General features: G+C 42.6%; 1 long non-coding RNA gene across 1 annotated transcript; it reads left to right on the top strand.

The window, feature by feature from the left end:
* The first annotated feature begins 1,000 nt into the window (after positions 1-1,000).
* On the top strand, positions 1,001-8,754 carry LOC140481402 (uncharacterized). Its single transcript, XR_011961520.1, has 2 exons — positions 1,001-1,653; positions 6,312-8,754. It is a non-coding gene; the product is annotated as an uncharacterized lncRNA (long non-coding RNA).
* Positions 8,755-10,143: the final 1,389 nt, after the last annotated feature.

Here is a 10,143-nt window from a genome sequence, read left to right as displayed (position 1 = left end):
CCAAGATTTCTCTCCACAGATGCTGCCAGACCTACTGAGCTTTTCAAGTAATTTCTTATTTCTGAACCCTAACATCTGCATATAGTTTTTATGAGGAGCAATTACTTCTCTCAAAGTGTCATGAATCTGTGGAATCCACTATCCCATAGTGTGGGGGATGCCGGGGCACTGAATACACTTAAAGAGGAGATAGACATTTTTAATCAGTAATGGATTGAAGGGAAATGGAAAGTGGGCAGAAAAGTGGGGTTGAGGCTGAGATGAGATCATCCCTGATTGTGTGAAACAGCAGAGCAGGTTTGAATTGCCCGCGCTGCTCCCTGTTCCTACGTTCTTGTGTTAAAATTTGTGATTCATAGAGAAGGCTGGCACAACGTTGTGGATGACTTCTGTAGAGATTAGAGCCCATTATTTCCAGTGTTCAGGTGTTGAGCAATGCTCTTTGTGGTTCGTGACCTCATTATTGCAGCAGAATCGGAGTGCTGCAGTGAAAACTCAGACTGCAATCATATAGCTCAACACACGACATGGAGGCTTAGACCGAAAACACCAGTTTAAGGAACCCATAGTGCAGGAGTAATATTGAGTTAATTAAAAGTCTTGAGGAGAGACGGTAATTGAAGAAATTAGCAGCTCATGAACGTACGGATATTTTCCAAAAAGAGAATTAATTACAACTGTAGCAGATCAAGGAATTCATTGGTATTGTGGGATATAGGTGAATTAATGTTACTTCTGCAATTATGCAATTCCATCTTACAAAGGAGGTGAACTCACACCAGTGTGTAATTGTTTTAGCCAAGAGCTGAGTCAACAAGAATGGAAACGATGTGGAGGAAATATATAATTGTTTTTGTATTAGCTAAAACTCTATGTCAGAAGGTAGACATTATGGGCAAGTAGATAAGATGTTGTGAGGGGATGAAGTTAAGCTAGATACGCCTGTACAAACAGTAGATATAAACATGTGCTTCCCACTTTTACAAAAACACAAGAACAAACCCCAATTAAAAGGGTCATAGGGATCAGAACGGCCTCGGGAAAGACACAGATGAAGGGGGTAGATAATGATGAAGAAAGGATAGGCCTAACAATGACCTATAGCAGGATAAGGTCAAACAGCCTTGTGAGACCAGAAATAAGCATTTTATCACAGACAAGGCCAGATAAGGCAAGAGGTAAACAGGGGTAATGGGGGCCGGTCTTAGGGAAGTGGACGATGTAAGCAGGGGAGGGAGCAGTGTAAAACAATAGACATCAAATCATATAAATGTTATGTATGAATTGAATTTAGTGTGTGTATGTCCCTTGCCTTGAGAAAGTGACAGCACACCCACTTGCAAGTGTAAAATAAATGACACTACTGATTCAGATCTTGTCTCGGACTGAAATTATTGAAGTGAGTGGGCTTTGTTTCTCACAATTGGGGGCTCGTCCGGGATTTTCTTCCATCACCGGGGGGAGTGGCTGGCCTTGGACACTGGGAAGACGCGTCCCGTTCCCCATTGAGGAGCGGTCTCGTGTCCTGGTTTGGTCTGCTCCCTTGGGCGACTGGTACGAATCCCACAAGAGAGACATCTGAATCAGACAGTGATAGGAGCTCGATAGACAATACGGCACAAAGGGGCCAGGCAACTCTGTGCACAGACCAAGGTAAGAAACCTGGCTTTTAAGTATTGCCTTGGTGGCCGGGATTGAGTTTTAGTAGTTAATAAGGGACTAACGAAGGAACTCAATATGGGTTGTGCCGTGGGTAAGGAAAAAGCCTCTGGGAAAAACAAAAGAAGGAAAAAGGAATGGAATTGGAGGCGGGGTCCATTACAACATACCTCCAGAAAGTTCTTTGGGGAGGATGTTGTGGAATTGGCAAAATAATACTTGTACAGGGGAAAAAGATGATTAAATATTGTTGCTTCATATGGACTAAGGAATCCATTCTTCGTCCCGCCTCTTTTGGCCAAAATTCAGGTCGGACAAAGACTGGGTTTGTAAATATCTGAATTTATTTGTCAATGAGTGAGAGAGAGAGAGAGAGAATGAAGAGAGCTGTACAGCTGGTCGAAAGTTTAACCCTTTGTGATTTGGTTTGAATGCACATTTGTTTGTTGGTGATTGAATGTTTGCGTTTTATTCCCTGGAGCTTGAGTTCCGGGACTGTTTTGAATCTGATTCTTATTATGGAAACTTAACATGATTTCTTTAAAGGTTAAGGATTCTATAGAGATTATGAAAAAAAAAGAATGATAACTCCTGTTCTTCTTACAGGTCACGACTGCCTTACTATCAGTTTCTAACTAATCTCTTTTATCTTTGCATGAAAGCGATTTATGGAGGACAGTTGAAGTTTCAGTTCAACATTAGATTGTAGTAAAAACAAGATCCTATGGTTAATATCTGTGACCTTGGATTCGGCCATTGTTCATGCATTAGAAGTTTTTTCTTTAAACTTGAATAGACAAATAATTTTAAGGCAGCTCTGATTATTTCAAGACCTATAGTATTGTAATTGAGCAATGATTGGTCAGGACTACTTAAGAAAACTAATTTTGGATTTAAATTAAGGGACTAAAACTGGGTGATTACAGTGGATTTCAAAATTGAGAACTGTATGCATTTTACATTTTGAATATTAAATACTGAATAAATGAACGTAAATATATAAATATATTTACAAATTTGGAACAGGCTTTAAAGTTAGTCAAGCATGAATTGATGAATTGGTGTTTGAAATTATGGGGAGCTAGAAATATTGCAATATTTCATTAAAAAAAAAGAAAGAGGGGAAGAACGTAATGACTTATCCCCTTCGGGAGGTACCAATAGGGGACAAAGATTGGGTTTGTAAGTGCCCCACTCAGCAGTGGGGAGGTCAGGACATTTAAAAAAAAAGAAATGAAGGTCCTGGTTGAGGATCTGGTAGGGTTGTCTGAACAAACTGATCAATTTTTGGGGCCCAGTCTGTATACCTGGGCTGAGTTAATGTCTATTTTGAATATACTATTTACTGCGGAAGAAAGGGGACTTATATGGGGAGCAGCCATTAAAATATGGGACAGGGAACATCCGATTGGAGATGGGGATGCTGGATAGGGAGAGGTGAAGTTTCCCCTCAGAGACCCCCAGTGGGAAAATCAAAATCCGGAGCATAGAGAAGAAATGAGGGAATTGAAAGACCTGATTCTAAAAGGAATAAAAGAGGCAGTTCCGAAGTCACAGAATTTGACTAAAGTCTTTGAAGTTAGACAGGAGAAAGATGAGACTCCTTCAGCTTTTTTTTTGCAGAGATTAAGAGACTCAATGTGGAAATATTCTGGAATGAACCCTGAGAACCCAGTGGCACAGGGTCTTTTGAAAGTACATTTTTGTGACAAAGGAATGGCCAGACATACAGAGAAAGATACAGCAAATAGAAGGGTGGAGTGAAAAGCCATTAGATGAATTGTTAAGAGAGGCACAGAAAGTGTTTGTAAAGAGAGAGGATGAGAGACAGAAACAGAAGGTGAAAATGATGGTAGCTGCGGTTGACGAGGTAGTTAAAGAAAAGAATGGAACCAATATTGAGCAACTGGAGCGGTGGGTGGCAGCATGTAGGACAGAGAGGAAGGGGGAAAGGGAGAGAGAGAGGGAGAGGACAAGGGGGAGTATTTGATAGAGGGTTCGAGCGACAGGGGCAGAGCTGGAGGTCTCCACAGGCAGGATGCTATTATTGCGGAAAGATAGGGCATTTTAAGCGGGAATGTCCGGCTCTGAAAAGGGAAGAGAGGGCAATTCCGCTTATGAATTTTGATGAAGAATAGGGGTGTCAGGGGTTCCTGCCCTCGGGGGCCCACCAGGAACCCTTGATAAACCTGAAGGTGGGACCCTATAAGGAAGAGGTAGTCTTCCTAGTAGATACGGGGGCAGCACGGTCATCGCTGAATTTTAAACCAAAGAAAGTAGGAATGTCAACACGGTCAATTACTGTTTCGGGGTTAAAAAGGGGAAGGATTCACTGTTCCAGTATTTGAACCTATGATGATAGAAGGTCCTAAGGATAGGGTCACAGGGGAACTGTTGTATATCCCTGATATAGGAAGTAACTTATTAAGGAGAGATTTAATTATCCTCTTAGGACTGGGGATTGGAATTCAGGAAAAAGAATTAGTTGTACAAAAGGCAATGTTGGCAGAGGATGTGGAGAGAGAGATAGACCCTATTGTATGGGCTAGGGAAGGGAATTGTGGAAAACTACAGATCCCCCCCCCTTGAAATAAATTTAAAAAGGAAAGGGGATGTTGTCTGTGAGCGACAATATCCCATTTCCATTGAAGGTAAACGAGGACTGCAGCCAGTAATTGAAGGATTGATTAGAGATGGATTGTTGGAGCCATGTATGTCTCCTTATAATACCCCAATACTACCAGTGCGGAAATCCGATGGAAATTATCGATTGATGCAGGATTTGAGAACATTAAATCGAACAGTACAGATCAGGCACCCAGGGTGCCAAACCCCTCTACGTTATTAAGTGAGATCCCTCATGACCACAAATGGTTTAGTGTGATAGATTTAAAGGATGCCTTTTGGGCTTGTCCCTTGGCAGAGGAAGGTAGGAATTTGTTTGCCTTTGAGTGGGAAGACCCTAAGACAGGACAGCAACAGCAATACCAGTGTACTGTGCTTCCCCAGGGGTTTACGGAATCCCCGAATTTATTTGGACAGATGTTAGAACAAGTATCGGAGAAATTTAGCAGCCCCAAGGGGACTACCCTGTTGCAGTATGTAGACGACCTCTTAGTAACAGGAAAAAGAAGAGAAAGAGTAGTAGAAGCCACTAACAAATTATTGAATTTCCTGGGCCAGCAGGGACTGCGGGTATCTAAAAACAAACTACAATATGTGGAGCAAGAAGTGAAATACTTGGGACATTTAGTTAGTGAGGGAAAGCGAAAGATAAGCCTGGAACGGATAGAGGGAATAGTGGGAATGCCGCTGCCCAGCACTAAAAGGGAGTTACGCAAATGTTTGGGTCTCACGGGTTATTGCAGATTGTGGATTGATTCCTATGCACTGAAGACTAAGAAATTATATCTCAAACTATTAGAGGGGGAACCAAAATGTCTAAGTTGGGATGATGAGGCAAAAGAGATCTGATCCATGCCCCCGTGTTAGCCTTACCTTCCCTCTTTGCTACCGTGGATAAGGGAGTGGTTTTGGGAGTATTAACCCAGAGGTGGGGGAAGGGATTAGTACATGAAGAATTGATTAAACGGGTCTTGGAGTCCCTATTACTTCCCCGAGAAATAGCAGTAGTGCATGTAAATGGTCATCAGAAAGGAAATGAACCAAAGGTTAGGGGAAATAGATTAGCCGATGAGGTGGCTAAGGAAGCAGCCCTGAACCCACAAGAATTGGTGATTCATTCCCTAATACCTACTGTCCCAGGTCCTTGGGAAGCTCCTATATTTACTGAAAGCAAAGAAAATGAATTGAGAGATTTAGGAGCTGTAAAAACAGCAGACGGGCCTTGGAGGTTACCTGATGGAAGGGAAATGTTAAACAAAATGATGATGCGAGACATTATGGCTGTCCTACACCAAGGCAGCCATTGGGGAGTACAAGCAATGTGTGATTTAGTTCTTAGGGAATATGGATGTAAAGGAATATATACAATTGCTAAACAAATATGTGAGGAATGTATCATATGCAGAAAGGTAAATAAGAAAGTCTTGAGAAAACAGACCCCAGGAGGAAGAGATCCAGGATTGAGACCTTTCCAGAGTATACAAGTAGATTATACTGAACTCCCCAGGGTAGGCAGACTAAAATATATGCTGGTCATAGTAGATCATTTATCTGGTTGGGTTGAGGCATACCCCCTAGCTACCGCCACTGCGAGTGGGGTGTCTAAAACAATATTGGAGCACATAATTCCCCTATATGGGCTCGTGAACCATATTGATTCCGACCAAGGAACTGACTTTACCTCTAAAGTGTTACGGGGGGGTAATGAAAGGGTTGGGAATTTCCTGGGAGTTCCATACTCAATGGCACCCGCCATTATCGGGAAGGGTTGAGAGAATGAACCAAACACTCAAACGATAGCTCTCTAAATTGATAATAGAAACCAGACTCCCTTGGATCAAATGTTTACCTATAGCTCTCTTGCGAGTACGAACAGCCCCAAGGAAAGATTTGGGACTATCCCCCTATGAAATCTTATTTGGATGACCTTACTTGGGAACGAATGGAGAATTGCCAAGTCCCGAAACGAAAGATTTGTTTTTAAAGAAGTATATACTGGGTTTGTCCTCCTCTTTGTCTTTCCTCAGGAAACAGGGTTTATTGGCACAGACTCCACCCCTTGAATGCACCGTTCAACCCATCCGGCCGGGAGATTGAATCTTAGTAAAATCATGGACAGAGCCTAAATTGCAGCCGGACTGGGAAGGGCCGTACCAGGCTCTTTTGACCCCTGAAACAGCGATAAGGACAGCGGAGAAAGGCTGGACTCACTACACTCGGATCAAAGGGCCAGTGGACCCTCCAGTTGAGGAAGAAGTCTGGACAGCCGAATCAACGCAAGATTCGCTGAAACTCAGGCTAAAGAGACTTTGAGTAACTGATTATACAGTGGTGACACGAGCGCGGGATTATTTCTGTAAGATTGTATATTCAGCATGATGGTTAGAATACTGGGAATGCTGCTAGAGATATGATGCTAGCCCTTTTAGTATTGGGATTTTGTCAAATATCATTTTCATATGTATTATTAACGGTCCCCAAGTCTGATAGTCCACAAGTAATAGACGCTGATGTATGCAGCTTAGTAAATTGTGGGGATGTAGATAATCAGAGACAGTACCGCAGCTCTGAGATACATCTTAAGTCCTATGGGGATAGCCTTGGGGATGGTACTTAGTATAATGGTCTCGTCACAGTACACCAGACCCCCTTCCGACCAGCTCGTGATTGTCCTGATAAAAAGTGTAACCCAATATACCTAATGATAAGGAAAACCACATGGCACGAAACAATCCTGGTGGGGGGGGGGGGGGGGGGGGCACCTATGAGATACAATGAAATGAAATGTTTGGGATAGAAATGAAAGCAAATGGGAAGGATTTCTTGGGCTATTGTTTTTGAATTAGCGTAGGACAGGGAAAACGGGTAGAACTACTGGGTAATAAGATACAATCTTTCACCCCTCCCGATGATCCTAAAGTAGTAAAATTTATAGAGGTAAAGGACTTGAAACAGACCATTGAAATAGAAACTGGATACGGGGATGCAAATGCCTGGGTTGAATGGGTAAAGTATACTGTGAAAAGTCTGAACAAAAGCAATTGCTATGCATGTGCCTCCGGTCGGCCAGTGGCCCAGGTGGTTTCCTTTCCGCTCGTGTGGAAGTGAGACAGGAAGGGCATGAAATGTATGATAGCCCTGTATCAGGATGAGACTGCGTGGAATGATAGGAATTGTACCTCCCTATCTCTGATGTTCCCTCCCTTGGAGAAGAAAGATGCAAAAGTTCCCCCCCTGTTTTCTGCCGCAGTTGGAAATCACACATCGTGTGTGTAGACGAGGTACAAGTCAGTCGAAAGATTTGGGGGAGCTGAAACTATGTACAGAGATTAAGAATGTCACCGAAACGGAGAAGGGAGGGAACTACTCAGCACTAAAGGTTCCCCGAGCGGATCTGTGGTGGTACTGTGGAGGCAAAATATTGAGACCCACGCTACCTCCGGATTGGAGAGGGATATGTGCAATTGTACAATTGGCAATTCCATTTACCCTGGCATTTGAGAAGGAAAACAAAGGAGGGAAAAAGGGAAGGGGTAAGAGATTACTGTTAGACACTTCTTTCGATGACAGGATTTATCTTGATTCGGTAGGAGTCCCTAGGGGGCTACCTGATGAATTCAAGGCTCGTAACCAGATTGCAGCAGGCTTTGTGTCAGCTCTCTTTTGGTGGGTAACAATTAATAAAAATGATCATACCCTGTATATGAGGGCTCACCCAAAGACTGATTGAAACAGCCTTGATGAAGGTGCCCCTAAAAGAAAAATGCAGAAGATAACAAATGGTAATTAAAGAAAAGGGGGAAATTGTGGGATATAGGTGAATTAATGTTACTTCTGCAATTATGCAATTCCATCTTACAAAGGAGGTGAACTCACACCAGTGTGTAATTGTTTTAGCCAAGAGCTGAGTCAACAAGAATGGAAACGATGTGGAGGAAATATATAATTGTTTTTGTATTAGCTAAAACTCTATGTCAGAAGGTAGACATTATGGGCAAGTAGATAAGATGTTGTGAGGGGATGAAGTTAAGCTAGATACGCCTGTACAAACAGTAGATATAAACATGTGCTTCCCACTTTTACAAAAACACAGGAACAAACCCCAATTAAAAGGGTCATAGGGATCAGAACGGCCTTGGGAAAGACACAGATGAAGGGGGTAGATAATGATGAAGAAAGGATAGGCCTAACAATGACCTACAGCAGGATAAGGTCAAACAGCCTTGTGAGACCAGAAATAAGCATTTTATCACAGACAAGGCCGGATAAGGCAAGAGGTAAACAGGGGTAATGGGGGCCGGTCTTAGGGAAGTGGACGATGTAAGCAGGGGAGGGAGCAGTGTAAAACAATAGACATCAAATCATATAAATGTTATGTATGAATTGAATTTGGTGTGTGTATGTCCCTTGCCTTGAGAAAGTGACAGCACACCCACTTGCAAGTGTAAAATAAATGACACTACTGATTCAGATCTTGTCTCGGACTGAAATTATTGAAGTGAGTGGGCTTTGTTTCTCACAGTATGGGGAAGAGGCAGGAGTTTCTATAGCCAGACAAGAGATTCCAGGATGGCATGTTTCATAAGGCTAACAGATAAAGGAGCAGAATTAGGACATTCAGCCCATCGAGTGTGCTCCGCCATTCGATCATGGCTAATAGGTTTCTCAACCCCAATCTCCTGCTTTCTCCCTGAGAGAGATTCAGATTCCTAGAACATTGGAACTGGTTCTGGGGAAGGTGGGACCAATAGAGTCATAGAGTTACACAGCACAGAAACAGACTCTTCAGTCCGACCAGTCCATACTGACCATAATTCCAAACTAAACTAGTCCCACCGGTCTGCTTGGCCCATAACTCTCCAAATATTTCCTGTCCTTGTAAATATTCTAAATGTCTTTTAAACATTGTAATTGTACCTGCATCCACCACTTCTCCTGGAATCTCATTCCATACATGAGTCTAAAACAATCGCCCCTCATGTCTTTTATAAATCTTTTTCCTCTCTTCTTAAAAATATGCCCCCTAGTTTTGAGATGCTCCACCCTATGGGAAAGATACCTGCCATTCACCTTACCTATACCCTTTTTTATTTAAAAACCTCTGTAAGGTCAACTCTCGATCTCATACGCTCCAGTGAAAAATGTCCCAGCCTATCCAGCCTCTCCTTATAACTCAAACTGTCTAGTCCCAGCAACATCATGGTAAATCTCTTTTTAACCCTCTCCAGCTTAATAATATCCTTCCTATCATTGGGTGACCAGAACTGGACACAGTACTTCATCAGGACGAACACATTTGAGCAAGACTGGGATCCGTGTTCTGAGGGGGCTTTGGGTGGGTACTGTTTACTCTGATGAAGAGTCATTTAGACTCGAAATGTTAGCTTGTGCTCCCTCCATGGATGCTGCCTGACCCACTGTGATCTCTAGCATTTGTTTGTTTTCTATTTGCTCATGCTGCTGGGGAAGACTTTAATGGAATATCAAGGGAATGAGAATCTGAGCAGGGAGACAGTGAAGGATGAAACAAGGTTCAAAGTGAAAGCTGGAAAAATAAGAAGGAAAAATGGAAGCTGCCCGTGGATCATGTTGTCAGATATTGTTTAGCTGTACGCCACATGGCGGTCTTTTGGAACAAATAATGAGCTGAATCCATCAAGTATTCTGAGGTTTCCAAGTCAAATTTTCTCGGCATTTCCCTTGTTTGGTGAAATAGCAGCCTGAATATTACAGAGCTGAGTCATGCCAATACTAAGGCATTGAACAAAAAAAATTATCCCTTATACCTGGCAACTCACTGCTGCCTCATGAGAGACTCCCTACATGCTTTTTGAAAAGTCTTCAAGAAGGTCCCTGACA

Source organism: Chiloscyllium punctatum, chromosome 1, assembly GCF_047496795.1.
Source record: "Chiloscyllium punctatum isolate Juve2018m chromosome 1, sChiPun1.3, whole genome shotgun sequence".
Taxonomy (NCBI): Eukaryota; Metazoa; Chordata; class Chondrichthyes; order Orectolobiformes; family Hemiscylliidae; genus Chiloscyllium; species Chiloscyllium punctatum.
Note: the sequence above shows the minus strand (reverse complement) of the source record. Positions and strands in the feature narration are given on the sequence as shown.